Source organism: Orbicella faveolata, unplaced genomic scaffold (assembly GCF_042242905.1).
Source record: "Orbicella faveolata isolate gen_17 unplaced genomic scaffold, um_ofav_v1 contig_13, whole genome shotgun sequence".
In the NCBI taxonomy this organism is placed as follows: Eukaryota; Metazoa; Cnidaria; class Anthozoa; order Scleractinia; family Merulinidae; genus Orbicella; species Orbicella faveolata.
Window position 1 is genome coordinate 21,764,589 of NW_028301540.1, and position 19,039 is coordinate 21,783,627.

Sequence of the window (19,039 nt, forward strand, 5' to 3'; positions counted from 1 at the left end):
GAAACTTGATATTTACCGCGACTGCAGAATGCATGATCAGCGGCACGCGTCATAAATGAAACACTGAAATGTCCACTTCTTAAATGTCTCTATTCGAATCATTCCTAAAACAAGACCAAGTCGTTACATGCTCCCCCCCAAAGACTCTCGTAGTCTTTAGGTATTTGACTCGTTTGATAACAGAAAGAATGTCATTGATTCCAAATTCCTGGATCTTAAGAAAAAGGTCAATCGACAGTTCAATAACTAATCGCACAAGTTCAGGTTTGTTTTCTCCATGGACTCCTCAATGGACTTCAATAGCTCCTCTTCCAGATGGCAGAGTTTGCGGATATCTCTCCTGAAGACACCTCTTGCACTTTTCACCAGAAGTTGTCGCACCACACCATCAGAATCTGGGAAGGTCTCTTGAACTAGCGCTTTGGGCCACTGTCCTCGGGAGAGGTTTGCATCCTTCATGATGACCAAGTCTCCGACCTTGAAGTTTCGCTTCTGCTTCAGCCACTTTTGGCGTTCCTGCAACAAGGGAAGATATTCTTTAACCCAGCGGGCCCAAAACTCATTCGCCAAAATGTGCACATGTTTCCATCTTGCTTGAAACTTGTCGGAGTATTCCAATTTACGAGGAGCTGAACACGGATTCGGGCGCAACAGCAGTATGTGGTTAGGGGTCAAGGCCTCTAAATCGTTGGGGTCGCTAGACACACGAGTGATCGGTCGACTATTCAGGATCTTCTCGACTTCTGTCAGGAATGTCGTTAGGGTCTGCTCATTGACAAGGTGCTCACCAATCATGGCGTGGAGAATCCTTCGAACGGAGCGAATGAGCCACTCCCAAACACCTCCTTGGTGGCTTGCCGCCGGGGGATTGAAATACCACTGTATATTCTCCTGAAGCAGCTCACGTCCTACTCTTTCTTGGTCCCAGGTCTTCAACGCATTCAAAACATCGGTTTCTGCTCCCCTGAAGTTTGTGCCATTGTCACTGTAAATAACCCTGGGTGGACCTCGTCTCCCGACAAATCTTGTTACTGCTTGAATGAAGCTGTCCGTCGTTAAATCATTCGCAAGCTCGATGTGGACGGCTCTATACCTAAGGCAGGTAAAGATGCAACCATAGCGCTTGTGGAGTTTGGGATTCTTTCTCACAGATCTGGTAAGTGGTCCTGCATGGACGTAGAGTGGTCCAAAATAATCTATTCCAACAGCAGCAAACGGGTAGATTAACTGGTAGCTGTCTGAAGAAACTCTCACCACTGGGAGTGGTGCTGTAATCTGCTCTCCCACTGTAGCATTCTGGCGCTTACATTCATGGCATTGCCGCAGGACACGTCGGATGGACGAAACACCACTCACAATCCAGAAACGCTGTCTTATCTCTGCTAGTACTTGGTGTGGACCTACATGACCATTAGCATGGTGGTAATGGAGGATGATCATCTCTGTTACACGGTGCTTCCCAGGTAATATCATTGGGTGTTTTACATCATAGCTGAGGTCTGCACGGTCTAGTCTTCCTCCAACTCGCAAGACTCCTTGATTCACGAATGGTTTCAACTTGGCGAGAGGACCTTTGCACGGATTTGGGTTGGACAACTCTTCAGGAAAGGTCTGAATCTGGACGTTCCTTACGATAATTCTCTCTGCTTTTTCTACATCTAACAATAGGAGGTGGGGAACCTTCTCCTCTGGGTTCACAAGCGAAACAGTGGCTGCCACTGGCTTCATTCGCAACTGCAACAGCTTACGGGCTCCTCGAATGATCCAAGCCACCACTCTTCTTAACTTCTCCCATGTTGAGAATCTTTCAAATAAAGTGCCCCAGAAGTCTTCTTTCTCGGCACACGCATTAACGGTGATCTTCTCTTTCTTGACTCCCTCATCTTGGTCTGATAGTTCTTGATGGAGATCAGCGGGTTGCTGCGGCCACTCCTTTTGATCTTTCCACAGAAAATCTGGGCCATGTTTCCACACTTCTAACTTCTTGGTTTCGGAGGCCTTTATTCCTCTCGAGGCCAAATCAGCCGGGTTAGCTTCTGACCTAACGTGACGCCATTGTGAGGGCCTTGATCCTTCTCTGATGACAGCAACACGATTGGCGACGAAGGTGACAAATCTTTTCGTCTCATTGAATATGTACCTTAGGACAATCATTGAATCGGTCCAGAAGGTGACGCTGTGGATCTTGATGCGACCTTCCAACTCTCGCATAATGAGCTTGTCCATCTTGATCAACAAGGTGGCAGCGGTCAACTCCATCTTAGGCACGCTGATACCACTCCTTAGAGGCCTCACTCGCGACTTGCCCATGAGGAAACTGTTGTGGATGCTCCCTTCTTTGTTAACGAAACGCAGGTAAGTTACTGTCCCATATCCATGTCTTTCAGAAGCGTCTGCGAAGTGATGGAGTTCAGCTCTTTCTACTTCTCCAAAGTCTCGGGGAGTAAAGGATCGAAGGATACTGTAACCGGTGAGGCTTGCGAGTCCTTCCTTCCAATCTCTCCACTTCACTGCTAGTTCATCAGGGAGCCTGTCATTCCAGTCATACTTTAATCTGCATAGCTCTTGGTTGATCTCTCTTCCAGGCAGGATTAGGGGACCAACCAAACCAAGGGGATCATAAATTGTTGCAATCGACGACAGGACGCCTTTCCGAGTCCCTGGATGGGATTTATCACTAACAACTAGGTTGAAGGTGTCTGCCTCCATGTCCCAATGGATTCCTAGGGCTCGGTCCATGGGTAGACTGTTGAGATTGATATCTAAGTCCTTGACAGCTGGTGCTCGATGTTCAGGTGGGAATGCATTTAGGACTTTGCGCTCATTGGACATAACTTTGGTCAACTGGAATCCTCCTTTCGCTAGCAGTTCCTGTAGCTCCTTTGTAGTTTCCACTGCCTGGCCGGTCGTTTCGAAGGACTTGAGCAGGTCATCGACATAAAAGTCTCTCATGACTGCGTCAATGGTCTGAGAGGAGAAACCTTCGCTGTAATCGGCAGCTGTTCGCCGTAATGCGTAACCACAAATGCTGGGTGATGAGGTAGCCCCAAAGATATGGACTAGCATCTGAAAGGTCTTCGGGTCCTTCGTCAAATCTCCATCCGGCCACCACAGATAGCAAAGAGTGCCCCGGTCTTCAGGAGACACAAACACCTGATGGAACATCCGCTTAATGTCAGCTGCCACGGCTACACTGTTAACTCTGAATCGCAGAATGACTCCTATAAGTGAGCTTGTGTTCTCTGGTCCCTGCAACAACTGATTGTTCAACGAGACACCGCTGGACTTGCAGGCACAATCGAATACCACTCTCGGCTCTTCAGGTTTTCTCGGGTGCCAAACAGCGTGATGCGGTAGGTACCAAATGGGTTTGAGGGAAGAAATTTCTTCATCAGGGACTTGACGTGAAGATCCTTCTTCTTGGTATTTCTGGATAACGCTTGCATATTGCTTGTGGAACTCAGGGTCTCTTTCCATTCTCTTTTTCAGCCAATACAATCTCTTCTTTGCCACCGGTAGACTATCAGGTAAGCAGGGAGGACTATGCCGGAATGGCAGCTTGAGCTGATAATGTCCATTAACAAGGACCGCTGATTGATCCATAATCTGCTTCGCTCTTTGGTCTTCCAACGACAAACTCTCTTCAACATCCACAAGGGTATCTTTGAACTCGGTATTGTACAAACGTTCCAATTGCTGACTTAACATCTCTTCATGATCACTCCTTACGAAATTGACATGGATGCCATTGCTGTTGGGTTCACCCATTGGGCCATACACCGTCCAACCTAAGGGAGTATTTACGGCATAGGGCTGGCCCTGAGCTCCTCTTCTGATTTCAGAATTATCATCGATAATATCCGGTCGGTCGCTGCCAATAAGGATGGAGACTCGATGCCCTTCTATTTCGGGAAGACTGATGCCATCAAGGTGTGGCCATTTTGTCAATTCTCTATTGTTGGCGAAATGTCTCTCTCCAATGGGTAGGCTCTCCATTGTCAGAACCTGATCGAGTGTGAACTTCGTTTTCCCGTCAAGTGCTTCTATATCCAAGCGGGCTTGGTGACCACGTTCCTTCCCTTCATAATTGACTGTTGAAAGGGTAAAATCAGTAGGCTCACGTTCAAGGCTTAATTCTTCTACAAGACTTTCTAAGCAGAGTGTAGTGTCTGATCCGCTGTCTAGGAAGGCGTATGTTGTTAGCTGCTTGTTCCCACCTGGCCCACTGACTCTTACTGGGACGACCTTGAAGCAGACCCTCGGTCGACTGCTGGTTGAGGCTTCCCTTGGAGCAGAATCTCTGGATACGGCAAAGGTACTGGATTCGATAACCGGAGTATGGTTGGATTCAGTGAGTGTCGCAGCTGTTCTACCAACTGAACTTTGGCCACGAATGACTGGTTGCTGATTTGCACTTTCTTGTTCTACTACACGGTCGTCAGTCTCTTCGCGGTCTGGCGGGTGAAGAAGGAAATGGTGCTTCTTTCCACAACCCGATTTCCGACAAGAAAATCCCTTCGAACAAGATCTTGAGAAGTGTCCATACGAAAGGCAACTTCTACACAGCTTCTTCTGTCGTACAGTTCGCGACCGATCTTCGTAAGATGCATTCTTAAAGGTCTCACACTGCCAAATTGCATGCGGTCCGGAACATTGATAACACTTCAAGGTGGCTAAGCCAGTACCAGCAGACCTTCTGTTTCCTCTGCTCTGGGTAGCTAGGGTTGTAGCCTTAAATGGCAGATCTTGTTTGTCTTTGTTTCCATGTCTTCTTTCCTTTTCATGCTGAGGCAGTGACGACTTCAGTTCCTGGCCAAAACGGTTGTTTAAGCGATCTGCTCGTTTCTGTATGAAATTCACAAAATCAGAAAAGTAAACTTGTCCCTTAGAACAAATTAGGTCTCCAGCAACGTCTGTCCATTTCCGCTTCAAGCCCTCATCAGGTAACTTTTTCATCAGCATAAGAATCGTATCTTCATTGTCGAGGCGGCTTACGTAAAGTGGTCCCATACTCGTTAACACTCGTTTGGTATCTTCAAGTTTTCTCGCAAAATCCATCAGACTTGCGGCATCAACTCTTCTAAGGTTGTATTCTCTTAACCTTTTCATGTGTGCATCAGCCACCATGTGAGGCTGTCCAAAATTCTTTGACAGAGTTTTCCACGCTTCACCGTACCTCTGACCAGTAGGAAGGTTGACGCAGCTTTTTATAGCCTCTCGCGCCTTTCCAACACACTGCGCGAGTAGACGGGTCAATCTTTGCGAATCATCGGGCACCTGACTCTCAATGTGGTCGCAGAAATTGGCAACAAATTCTCCATACTCGGAAGGGTCTCCCCCAAACTTCATCAACTCAATTTTCGGTAGAGTGGGACCTTGTTTAAGTGCCTCTGCGATTGCTTGCCATGGCGCTTTATCTGCAAGTTCTACTGACGGGGGGTGTGGCACTTGGCTGGCTGGTTGCTGTGTAAGGTGCTGAAGTGTTTGTAACAACACTTGCTCAAGCTGAGTGTGACTTGGCTGAGGGGTTTGAAGCTCACTTTTAAATTTATCGGTGGGTGAACTCTTCTCATCCTTGGTCACAAACGGTTTGAATTCATCTACATCTCTTACTGAAGACTTTTACCTGGTCTCTTTCGGCTGAGAAGCAGGGTTGGGAAGTGGTACGTATGGGGGATCCATGTCACTCTGAGAAAACGTCGATACCGATGACACCTCATGCTCAGCTTCCAAAGTCTTAGTTCTGGTTGCTTGTACATCAGATGGGGGTTGCGGGATAAGGTGTGTGTCTTGTGGTAAACTGAAAGGCCTTAGTGGTGTGTGAGGGATCAACTCTGGATTTAATGGTGGAATTATCTCACTTACAGTTTCGTCGTCCGAGCGCTCGGTCTGCAATTCCTCTTTCTCAATCTCGAGGTCCACAGTAGCCTTCTTTAGTTCCATTTCCACCTGCATCCTTTCAATTTTCCTTGCCATCTCAGCCTTGTTTCGTTCCCTTTCCTTAGCGATTTCAAGCTCTCTCTTCTGAAACTCAGCTTCTTCCTCTTCCAAGCGACGCTCCAGGCTCTGCCTTTGTTCAAGTGCTTCCACCTTCAGCCGTGCTTCTTCAAGCAATCTTCGCTTCTCTCTTACGCTACTCGAACTGGTACGGGAACTCTTCCCGGTTTTACTCGACCGATGTGATTTGCGATCAGACTTGGACCTTCCTTTCGTGTCGTTTTTAGCCTTATATTTCCACGCGCTGAGCTCTACCTCGAGGCGGAATTTGCACTCTTTTTCATTCTTGTAACTTTCGTTCGCCATAGTTCTCATTCGTTCATTATCTTCAAAACTTAAGAATGGCTGACTGTTAGGATCGAGAAACGCCGGTCAACGTCCCATTTGACAAATCGCTCATATTTTGCCCAAAGATACCCTTAAGTGACCTAATTCTAAAAATCATATTTAAAGGTTCCAGCGAATTTTTATTTTTCAGAAATTCGCGAAAATTTGAAAGCGCGGTCAAAGTCCGGTTTTTCGTGTAATAAAATGACCGAAATAAGGTGCGAGGACGAAGCGCTACTTAAGCCTTAAAATAAACTCAATTGACTTCAAACTTCACACAAATGTGGAACAACCACTCTAATTTATTCCTCGCTTTAAAATAATCTCAGATATGTTGATATAGTGGTTTTCCGAACCATTTTAAAAACAGCTATGAAGCGTGTGAAAAATAACGGTAAAATATAGGTCATGTTTAACAGCATAAAAATGCATCTGGTACCTCACTTACCGATTATTTTACTTTACAGCCTTAAAATATCATTATTAAAGATATACCACGCCAAGTTTCATGCTCGAACTCGCAGTATTTCCCTTTGTGAAAAACGAAAATCTATGTCAATGTGTCGGGCGCAAATAACACAATAATCATGCACGAACAAGAGACAAATCAATTTCAATGGCGAAAGTAAAAGGCTGTCATTAATTAGAATCCCGTCAATTCACTGCTATCAGTAGAAACATAATGTCCACTGCATAAAAACTGTTTTTAGACGTTTTCGAACCATTGCGCGTTAACTTTGTTTAATTTTGTGTCCGCCGTCATGTTTAGTTTCTCATCGCGTGTATTTCCTTAATGTAAACAACACGTGAATGGTTGTCATAACAAACGCAAGAGGTTTCCTGGAACCTTAATGTTTTCGATTCACCAAAACGCTTTAAGTTCGTTAAGACACAATAATGGGTCAACTTGGAATGCTGTTTAGCATCAAGGACGTTAAGGGACTGTAAATTAATCGAGTTGAAATATCTTGAAGCAAATCAAAATCGCGCCCTTATTCTAATTTGGTAAACAGCCGATCTCCGTTCAAGTTCAAGAAGTTGAGAGGTTAATCCGGCAATGCATTACCGGTACAACAACGAAATCAAACCGAGATCATCAAAAGTGTAAGTTTAAAAGTGTAGTGGCAAGTTCCAAATAAATTTCGCCTATATAAATTGGAAACAAGATGTGAAACGGTCTGACCCGAAACAGATAAAGAAAATATTAATACGACTAATTTAACCCGAAAATGTTACAGAAAACATACCTAAAAGCCGTCGATTCCCCTCAATACCACTCCGCATTGCCTTAAGGAGCCCAAGCTTTCTGCTGTCAGAATCAGGGGCCTCATGAATCTGTATTTATTATATCGGCAGCCATGCTGCGTGGCTGATATTCGAGACTCAGTAAAAGTTGTCACACAACCGTACGAGCAGCCCAGTCACGCTTTCACTGCTCTTGCGCAAATTTCCAACATTTCGCAATTTACATGAACCGACTACAAGTTTAAAGTAGTGACAGCAGATTGAAATGCGCTTTTTAAAGCTGTCCTATCGAGAACAATTATTTCTTGTTTCTGAATGGCTCTTAGTTGTAGCTACAGTCGGGGAGGGGGGGGGGTGGGAGAGGGTGTTCCCGGAAATTTCGGATATCTGTATGCCGTGGAAGATTAAGTGGTCTCCAGCTCTTAACGCCAACACTGAAACACTAGATGATTCTCCAAGTATCACAGGGATCACTAAGCTAAATAATTTTGAGTGTAGCTCCGCTGAGTCAATTACCTGTTGGCGCGCATATTGCATTGACCATGGACAGGTGGAAAAACAGTTAAACCGGAAAAGCCTATTGCACATTGTAATTTAGCGTTGTCCAACACGCAGTCGGTCTGGTTGTAATGTTAATCGTATTTGAGAGAATCTCAAGTTTTCTTTCGACACATACTGGGGTGACATACTACTAGATGGGCGTGGCTGGGAGCCACGAGTCAAGTCAGTCAATTTACCATGCCCTAGAAGAGTGACTGCAACCTTAACATCAGTGCCATTATCAACGGGTGTGACCGAGTAAGCGTCTGCTGAGGTTTCCATGGATAGTAACCATGCACGGTAGGGGTGTGTTAGTGTCTTCAAGGCCGCTGCATTCGTGTCTTTTATAGGCCGTCTACTTTAGAGAGGCACTTGTCGCTGGAGAAATGTACTCAGTCCCTGGAGAGCTATTCCCTTATGGACTTAGCCAAAATGTGCTACAAACCCTGCTTGGAGCAGGCGTTGGCGCTTAACTCCAAGCCACAATAGGTCACCAGGAAGCCCTTGTTGCTTTAAAAAAGGTTTGGCTCTCAGGGCAGTCAGAGACAAGCAGCAATCGTATCTTATGGCAAAATTCCGCATTGGTCAAACGACAGGCCGAAAGCTTGACGCTGAACTGGTGGCACGGGAATGCGCAGTGCCCGGGATCCTTATAATATTCGTTCTTTTTCAGGTGCTAGTTTTTCTATCACCTAAGTGCCGCAATGCGCCAAAGTGATCCTGATAAGATGCATGTTCAGGCATCTGAAGAGGAGAGAAATTTTAGTCAGGCAAAGGAAGTTGTGGAAATACTCCAGCTCCAGCACCCTTTGGTACACGACCAGCAAGACTCCTGTGCCTTGGCGATGGAGGGTGACCTAAAGAACCTGAAACTGTCTATGCTACCGTGCGGGTGCGAAGACATGGGACTAGATATACCTCTCCCACTCGTGCGTGGAAAAGCTCCATACTAGGCGCTTCTGAAGTATTTTACTAACAACTGCAATTGGCGGAAGTATTCTTAGGAACTGTCGGTGTTTTGCTTCTTCGGTATTTAGCAAACACCTCTTGCGGGGGGGGGGGGGAGGGGAGAGGGAAGGATCGTTAAATTTTTGTAGGGGAGGGGAGAGAGTAGAGGAGGAAGACAGTTTAGAGGAAAAACTAACGGCCGAATCGTCTCAACCTTGTTCCCAGGGTCTCTCATCTCACCGCCCCCTGGAGCGAGCTCAGCATCAGTTCATTAGAATAACACAGAGGCCTATTAGGGTAAAGCGTAGGGACAATCTGCAGTCCTTCCACTAGTGGCTCACTATCACTCTTCTCGATTAAGCATGGCAAATTGACTTACTTGACCCGTGGCTCCCGGCCACGCCCATCTAGTAGTATGTCACCCCAGTATGTGTCGAAAGAAAACTTGAGATTCTCTCAAATACGATTAACATTACAACCAGACCGACTGCGTGTTGGACAACGCTAAATTACAATGTGCAATAGGCTTTTCCGGTTTAACTGTTTTTCCACCTGTCCACGGTCAATGCAATATGTGCGCCAACAGGTAATTGACTCAGCGGAGCTACACTCAAAATTATTTAGCTTAGTGATCCCTGTGATACTTGGAGAATCATCTAGTGTTTCAGTGTTGGCGTTAAGAGCTGGAGACCACTTAATCTTCCACGGCATACAGATATCCGAAATTTCCGGGAACACCCTCTCCCCCCCCCCCCCTCCCCGACTGTAGCTACAACTAAGAGCCATTCAGAAACAAGAAATAATTGTTCTCGATAGGACAGCTTTAAAAAGCGCATTTCAATCTGCTGTCACTACTTTAAACTTGTAGTCGGTTCATGTAAATTGCGAAATGTTGGAAATTTGCGCAAGAGCAGTGAAAGCGTGACTGGGCTGCTCGTACGGTTGTGTGACAACTTTTACTGAGTCTCGAATATCAGCCACGCAGCATGGTTGCCGATATAATAAATACAGATTCATGAGGCCCCTGATTCTTACAGCAGAAAGCTTGGGCTCTTTAAGGCAATGCGGAGTGGTATTGAGGGGAATCGACGGCTTTTAGGTATGTTTTCTGTAACATTTTCGGGTTAAATTAGTCGTATTAATATTTTGTTTATTTGTTTCGGGTCAGACCGTTTCACATCTTGTTTCCAATTTATATAGGCGAAATTTATTTGGAACTTGCGACTACACTTTTAAACTTACACTTTTGATGATCTCGGTTTGATTTCGTTGTTGTACCGGTAATGCATTGCCGGATTAACCTCTCAACTTCTTGAACTTGAACGGAGATCGGCTGTTTACCAAATTAGAATAAGGGCGCGATTTTGATTTGCTTCAAGATATTTCAACTCGATTAATTTACAGTCCCTTAACGTCCTTGATGCTAAACAGCATTCCAAGTTGACCCATTATTGTGTCTTAACGAACTTAAAGCGTTTTGGTGAATCGAAAACATTAAGGTTCCAGGAAACCTCTTGCGTTTGTTATGACAACCATTCACGTGTTGTTTACATTAAGGAAATACACGCGATGAGAAACTAAACATGACGGCGGACACAAAATTAAACAAAGTTAACGCGCAATGGTTCGAAAACGTCTAAAAACAGTTTTTATGCAGTGGACATTATGTTTCTACTGATAGCAGTGAATTGACGGGATTCTAATTAATGACAGCCTTTTACTTTCGCCATTGAAATTGATTTGTCTCTTGTTCGTGCATGATTATTGTGTTATTTGCGCCCGACACATTGACATAGATTTTCGTTTTTCACAAAGGGAAATACTGCGAGTTCGAGCATGAAACTTGGCGTGGTATATCTTTAATAATGATATTTTAAGGCTGTAAAGTAAAATAATCGGTAAGTGAGGTACCAGATGCATTTTTATGCTGTTAAACATGACCTATATTTTACCGTTATTTTTCACACGCTTCATAGCTGTTTTTAAAATGGTTCGGAAAACCACTATATCAACATATCTGAGATTAGTTTAAAGCGAGGAATAATTAGAGTGGTTGTTCCACATTTGTGTGAAGTTTGAAGTCAATTGAGTTTATTTTAAGGCTTAAGTAGCGCTTCGTCCTCGCACCTTATTTCGGTCATTTTATTACACGAAAAACCGCACTTTGACCGCGCTTTCAAATTTTCGCGAATTTCTGAAAAATAAAAATTCGCTGGAACCTTTAAATATGATTTTTAGAATTAGGTCACTTAAGGGTATCTTTGGGCAAAATATGAGCGATTTGTCAAATGGGACGTTGACCGGCGTTTCTCGATCCTAACAGTCAGCCATTCTTAAGTAGGTTTCGTGGGAGTCTACAAACTTGTGGAATGCACGCTCGTAATCTTCGACACCTTTCATCACTTCGTGTTCGCTCACATGTTCAGACAGAAGTCCTTGTACAAATTTCAACCTCCTTCTCACGTACCCCAAATGTCCCGCTCTTTTTGCCTTTAAATCAATAGCTCTTTCGATTCGAACTTCCTCCGAATCCATAACTTTCGACGGAACCCTCTGCCTCGAGGTAAGATTACTTTCTAAACCCGCAGTTTCGGATGGTGGAACATAATTAGCTGTTGTTTCGACGCGAGGATCTTCGCTCGACGATATTTCCTCTTGAACTTGTCGGAGCGACGTACCTTTCGCTCCATCTGGCATCTCATGATCTTGCGACGCCATAGAAAAACTTTGAATAATGTAGGAACCCAATGTTCACTACAGGAAAGCGGCAACAAGTAAAACTAGAGATGCGCTGAACTGCAAATGTCTTTTATTACACGAACAACGATTCACTGAAATCAAATGCGTAAATCCGCTAAGTAAACCAAAATAACAACTGAATCACAAAGGATAAGAAAGCTAAATGAAAACCGATCGATACTTACAAGTTTTTTGTGCCTTGTTCCGCTAATAAGAAATGAAATCCTGCTCGACACTAACAATGAACTTCGAACACACTAAAACGAACTCAAAAGCAGACCATGTGCTTTTGAAACTTGATATTTACCGCGACTGCAGAATGCATGATCAGCGGCACGCGTCATAAATAAAACACTGAAATGTCCACTTCTTAAATGTCTCTATTCGAATCATTCCTAAAACAAGACCAAGTCGTTACATTCATACAAGAACATACAAATCCAGACAGGTAAGTTATTTCTTCAGTTTCAACTAGACATGCTCAAAGAGAAATAAATAGCTCTTTTAGGATTTAAAAAGAGGTTAGTGACCTTGATAAATTTATTGCAAACTCCCAGTGGAGGAAATCTCATGTGAAAGCCCTGTGGATGCTTGTTGTCTCTTTTTGCATAGTAAAAAGATGAGAATTGTGATATTATCATTTGTCTCATGATGAGGTCACTAGAGTTATAGATCACAACACAACAACTGCTCACTGCTAGTCTTCATCACGAAGTACCATTTATATCATGCAAGGGGGCTTGTGATTGTTGCATTCAATCCATCTTTCCAACAAAAAGTTTATTTATCAGCATGCTGATGAACAATGAAAATTACCACAACATTATAGCATTACTTACAGGGCAATAGCCAGGAAAAAATATGACCGAGGCAATGTCCACAGTAAAATTCTCCTCCTAGATATTTAGCAGTGTTTTACTTTGCCTTCAAAAAAGAAACAACAGAAACGAAAAAAATGGCTAAGGCAAGTGGCTCTTTTTTTGTCTCTTTAATTCTACTTTAATTTAATCTTTTTTTTTTTTACCATTGCATACAATACTAACATTACTTACACTACTAAGACTTCTTACAATACTAACATTATCTGCAATACTTACATTACTTACAATACTAATATCACTTACGCCACTACTGACCTTACTTACAATCCGACGGTTACCTACACTACGATTACTACTGACACTACAATTACACACAACAACTACTACAGATGCTCTGCCTACACAACTGATAATACGAATCTTACTCTACATTGTACTCTAATTACACAATTACTTTTCGTGTTAACAAGATACTTTATATGAAATTACAATACAGCTACTTGAATTATCATGAATGTACATATAAATTTACATAAAGTGGCTCGGTTTGCCTTACAGTAGCTACAGCCTTGACTAAGGGTGAAATGCCTTGTCTTCTTCACTCAACAAAGTATCACTAAGGGTTACAAGTCTGAGGTAAGAGAATACAGTCGTACTATGTTCCTGGTTTAGGCCTGTCAGTTATGAAATCCTGGATAAAAGCATTGGATACCATTTATGGGTTTAATTTGTATGTCTGCTTTAGGATGGCATCTTTCAGTTATCACTCAAAGCTCGAGTCACACTGACATTGCTCTACTTCAGGAATCTGACTCCACTTTCCAGGCTAGTACCCCCATCCCTCTTCCTTAACAAGGGATGCACTGAAACCAACCTGACACTTCATCCCAGCACTTAAGTTACGACTGAAAAAAATCCTCAATACTCTTGTAAAAAGTATGTTTATATTTTGTTCAACTAATAACAATGTTGTTGCAGAAAATTGGTAATTCGAGATGATTTATTTAGGCTTTTTTAAAGAATGAAGTCTTAATTAAGCTTAGTATATACCACACAAGTGAATAGTGCTTTTTGTGTGCTCTGATTGGTTAACTCGGAGGTGATTAGCAAGTGCTATTCACCTCCGAGCAGCCGGCACAAGAGATTTTAAAATTTTCAACTGCTTGTCACACATAAAATAACATTTTGGTCCACTAATTATTCAGCTTGTGTGGTACATACTAAAACAATTATTCACCTCAATGTAGTTGAAAGTGACGGACCTCCACTTCGGTGAATAATTGTTAATTATTTACAAATCACGATGGCGTGAAATCATGTTAAATGACCAAAATCACACTTTTCTAGTTCCATTTTTTAATTTCAACTAGACTAAGTTTAGAGAATGAGATTGTGAATCCAAAAAAGTTAAACTTTGTACAATAAAAACCTTGCAATAGTTTTATTTAGTATATACCTCACAAGTGAATAGTACTTTTCGCACACGCTGATTGGCTACCTGAGCAGCTGAAGAAAGACAAAATGGCTTTCTGTTTCAAATAAATAAAGTTACTCTTAAACAAATAAAGTTACTCTTTGGTCCGCTAGTTATTCAACTTGTGTAGTATATACTAAAACAATTATTCACCTCAGTGTCGGTGAAAGTGGTGGATATTTACCTCCTTCGCTGAATAATTGTTAAATACAGCGACTTCACCCCGGGCTTTACCTCGCTTTCTGCTCTTCACAACATGGCTCCCGCTGCTGAACAATTGCATTCCGTGTTGGTAGATCGTTTGTTTCCTGGATGTTTGTCATCAGCGCTTGGCTTTACGACATATGGTACAACTTCGCAGGTTTTTGGGCTTGAACTCGAGACCCCGCTTAGCGATTATGAAAGATACCGCTTCGAGGTTTCTGCTGAAATGTTTGCTGGTAGTGCAAAGATGAGATGAAACTAGATGAAACAGTTCCCTACATAGCTTCTCATCCTTTAAAGGGATGTAACCAGGCTCATACCACAGATTTTTGAATGATTGCTACAATTAACGCTGCACAAAACACTCATATTTGCCCTAATACTTTGTTGTTCTGAACGGGAGCTCGCCAATCATGATGTCACAAAATCCAGTTCCGACAATTGTCCGAAGTTTCCAGAAACCGTTCCGTTTGTAAAGCGAAGAAAAATAGCTGTTTTCAAGGTCTAATATCTTGGCAGCTTTTTGACTAAATCAGGTAAAATTTTGGATTATGATTGTTTGGATTAGTATCTTTTATTTTAACTTATAATCAAACTAGGCCCAATTTCGTTGCATTTGACCTTTGAATATGGTTTGACTGTGGGGTGTGCTGTGGGATTAGGTGCTGGATCGCCCGTTGTGGAGAGTGTTGTAGTCTCTAAATGGTCACGCAGAATAGCTCTGAGCTGCCCAATGTAAGAGTCTACAGATTTAAAGGCTAGGTGCTGGGGGCATCCACAGGATGAGGGAGTTTTTGACGATGTACCTTGATTCTGACAGGTATCTCTGTGGACTTGGGTCTTGGAGTCCTTATCTTTCCAGATAAGGAAGTAAATTATTTCCCTTAGAGATGCACTGTCCAGTGACTTTGGTGGGCTTAAGCGATTGAGGAAAGATACAAATTCTTGCTCCAGAGCATTCTTCTTTCTGTTGTATTTTGATGAAGCCAGAGTGGTCTCAAGTTCTTGCCAACGAAATTCCAGGGGGTTGGTGTCGATGACCAGTTTACTATCACTACTATGATGTTCACTTCTCCTTAGAGTCCCACACATCTGACAAAAATGGCATTGAAGGTCATTTGGGGAAAGACATTAATGTCTAATGTGCTGTAATGCAGGGCTGATTAAGAATGCAGAGGGGTACAAATAGCCAATTTTGTCATCCCCTTGTGGGGTATGACAAGGGTCTTGAGCAAAAACACTGGTACCCGTGGAGCATGGTGTTGGGAACAGTGTATACTGCTGAGAACATTGGGCATTGTAGTCAAGGGCCATGAGGTCGATGGTATGAGGTCCTGCGAAGGTTTTAATCCGTCCTCACAATTGTTGCGAGACCATGACATCGCCATCTGACCTTTCCCGTAAGGGCTGGTCAGCAGGGTTGAGAGCACTTGGTACCCACCGTAAGGACAGCGTTATATTTTGACACAAGCGTACTAAAGATCCTGATTGTCAATTATGGCATCTACCTGTGTGTTGGTAAAACATGGCACGATGGCTTGAAGGGAGCAAAGAAGGGTGTGCACCTCTTTTGTTGCAATGTCTATTTCGTCCATATCCTGGCCAAAATAAACTCTTACTGATGCTATGCTGTTAGGGAGAGACAACATTGCTCCCCAACGGGACTGCGAGGCATCAGAAGCAATGATTCGGAAGACTGTATGTTCCTCAGTGCACCACGGGACGAACCCTGTCCATGTGTCAACAAAGTGCCAGTGAAGTATTTCTTCTCAAATCTCTGACAGGTACACTGATAAGCCTGGATATACATAGACCAAGCATGACCATCAGTATGGGGGTGGAACTAGTTTTCTAAATAATTGTAAGTGGAGCATTCTAAGGACTTTTAAGATAATATGATGGACAGTCCTCTTCAAATTGTAAAAGGGAAACCTATTTACTGCACAAAATAATCTTAGTATAACTACAGTCAAAGTAGTATTACTCTTTTGGCAATTTAGAAATGTGAGCCATGATTCCTTATTCATACCTCTCTAAGAGATTGGCAAGTTGATCTCCAGAATCCAAGTTATTGGCTACACAGACCCAACTCACTATCTTCTGTAAGACATTGGCAAAGTGTGTGTCCAGAACTGTTTTCCCTTCTCCAGCCTCAAAGTTGTACTCCAATAATGTTATATTGAAGGTTGCCTTGACCTCTGCCAGGTACAACAGCAAAGCAGTGTTGTGATAATGGGGCCTGTTATCTGTAAATGTCAATTAATCATACAGCAAGATCTGTTATATTCCGATTAAAAAGTTCAAATGTTGATAGTTAAGGAAAAGTAACAGGAGAAAGACATTTGTAGTATCAGTAGTGTAGCCATATTGGCACAAAAACAAAGCAAAACAACAACAAGCCATTTCTGAGCTGCCTTCTGTCTCTATTTTCGAGTAAGTCCTGGTACTCAACCTTTCCCTATATCAATTAATTTCCCTGTAAAAGGGTTGTGTCAGGGAAAAGGGATCTTAGAAATGGGCCATTGAAAGCCCGCAATACAGCATGGAAACAACTTGCATAAACTCACTGTATATTGCATAATTTTAGAGTAGTAGAAACAGGCTTACAACATCTATTACTAACAGTACATTCCATGTTTGCGTTAGACCTCTGTAAATACAAGTTCACAGAAGAAAAAGTAGTGGTATGGGCTAGTCCAGTACAGATTTGACAGGTATTGTGATGCAAATGAAAAGGTATTGTTATGGAAAGGAGTTCTATTTTCTCGAGTTTGACGTATCCATGGCAACCAGAACCCCTGCCCCTTTGACGTCATTAATCTCGTTTCTGTGTTGACCAAGTGAAAAGCAGTAACAGTGCACCTCCACGTTGTCTCTTGTTATAGTGATTCACATTGTCTGATTCCTTTTGCTGCCTGACATGCTAATTTCAAAGCCAGCGTGGCAAAGGTAGGTGAGGGTCCCGATAAGAACATACTAGCTCCTTTGGCGATCTTGTCAACCAATCTATGTTTACGTCCTGCCAGTGCTCCACCTCGCTGTTTACTTCTTTTCTTGGTCTTTGGTTTAGTTTTCATCGTCGACGTTTACGCGAAGCAGCTTCCAAACCCTTTTTCACACCGTAACCAGCTGCACCAGAGGTTCCTCCTAGAGTCGCCGCCTTGCCTGCTGCTACTAAAGCTGGAATGAGAGCTGCCAATAGTAACAATCCCCCTTTTTGTGTCCTCCTACGTCTCCTTGGTTTTTTACGAACTGTTCGTTTGCTCTTCATGACACATACTACCACTCACACGTAAGTGCTCCTGCTTTTATCGACGTGGTCATAGCGAAATCGTTGTTCGTATTCTTGCATGCACTTTTCAGATTCTGGGGGTGTGAAATCAGTGATTGTGTCATCCAAGGTTTGCATCTTGATTAAAAATCCCTCAAACTCCTCCATCGGAAGTCCTCGCACGTAGGTTCTCAATTCAATCAATGTTTTGTTGTAAGTGGTGTAGGCAAAGCGACACATTTCAATTTTGAACGAAAACTTTTTGAAATCGTTCCACCCCTTAATCACAGTTCCAGCGGCAGTTAAACAGGCAATCAGGAGACTGTTTTCTAAGATGCATCCTACGACAATGCCTGCTGCCACGATGATCAATGCCAAAGCATTCAAACAACCGTGGCACCACTTAAAGTGGTAAAACATCTGGCGATGACACCACCACTGACGGTGGTAAAAGGCAAACAACCCATCCAATCGGTACAACAAATCTTTGTTTACCAACTGGGCGCTTTTCTTGGATCCGTTCATTAGAGATACGGTAGTGATTGAATCTTGGGAAGAACTCATCACGATGTCTCGATGAATTTGTGACATCTCATACATCCTTTGTCCTTTAAATGGTGGCTGAGAATCCTTTGATCGTCCGAACTGCCTGGATGTAAATCCAAGACCATGTATCCAAACGGACATTCTGTCAAACGTTGAAACATGTCTTGTAAAACTTGCCATTGGGTGGGAACTGCCTGTAACAGTAAATTTCTCATGCCTAATTGATCTCGTGGATTCTTGAAGGCTACAACATAGTGGGCGTTTCTGGAAATACTCTTGGCATATTTCCCCGGCAGAAACATGTCTTGGCATGAGTAGAGCACGGTGATGTTCTGATGGTGAGAATGTTTGGTGAACAGATCCAACACTCGTTTATCGTTCCCTCCTTCAGCCATTAGATCGTCCAACACGAGTAATCCGCCTTTAGGAAACCACGTTTTCAGTTGATCTGTGTCGGGAACGCCTTCGTGAAACTTGACCCTCTGTTCTTTCATGGGCTGAAACCCGTCTTGCCACACTCCATAACAATAATGTATTTGGGAGGGTGGGGTATGAAACAAATCCAGGTTGTTCAGTAAAAGTTTGGTGGTAAACAGTCTTGCCACACCCTGAAGGACCCACCACCAACAGACTGGAAGGGGTGTGAAATCGAAAAGACTTGCGTCGTTCCATGAGTCCAAATGACTAAACGCGCATGGGCATGCTACTTTTGATACTACATGGAAAGGAAAAATTCCACCCAACAGGGAATGGAGCCCTGATCTCTCGAGTGACAGTCGAGAATACTAACCATTGTACTAAAAGATCATCACACAGAAAATGAACATTTTCAATTGTATTTTAATGTCAAACCAACAATCATTACACTAAATATCTCACACCGCAACGAGAGGTGTCTTGGTGATGTTTCACTTCACACACTTAATC

At 43.1% G+C, this 19,039-nt stretch overlaps 2 pseudogenes; both read right to left on the reverse strand.

The window, feature by feature from the left end:
* Positions 1-246: 246 nt before the first annotated feature.
* LOC149115583 (uncharacterized) lies at positions 247-11,754 on the reverse strand (annotated as a pseudogene).
* Positions 11,755-18,048: 6,294 nt separating this feature from the next.
* LOC149115584 (uncharacterized) lies at positions 18,049-18,841 on the reverse strand (annotated as a pseudogene).
* Positions 18,842-19,039: the final 198 nt, after the last annotated feature.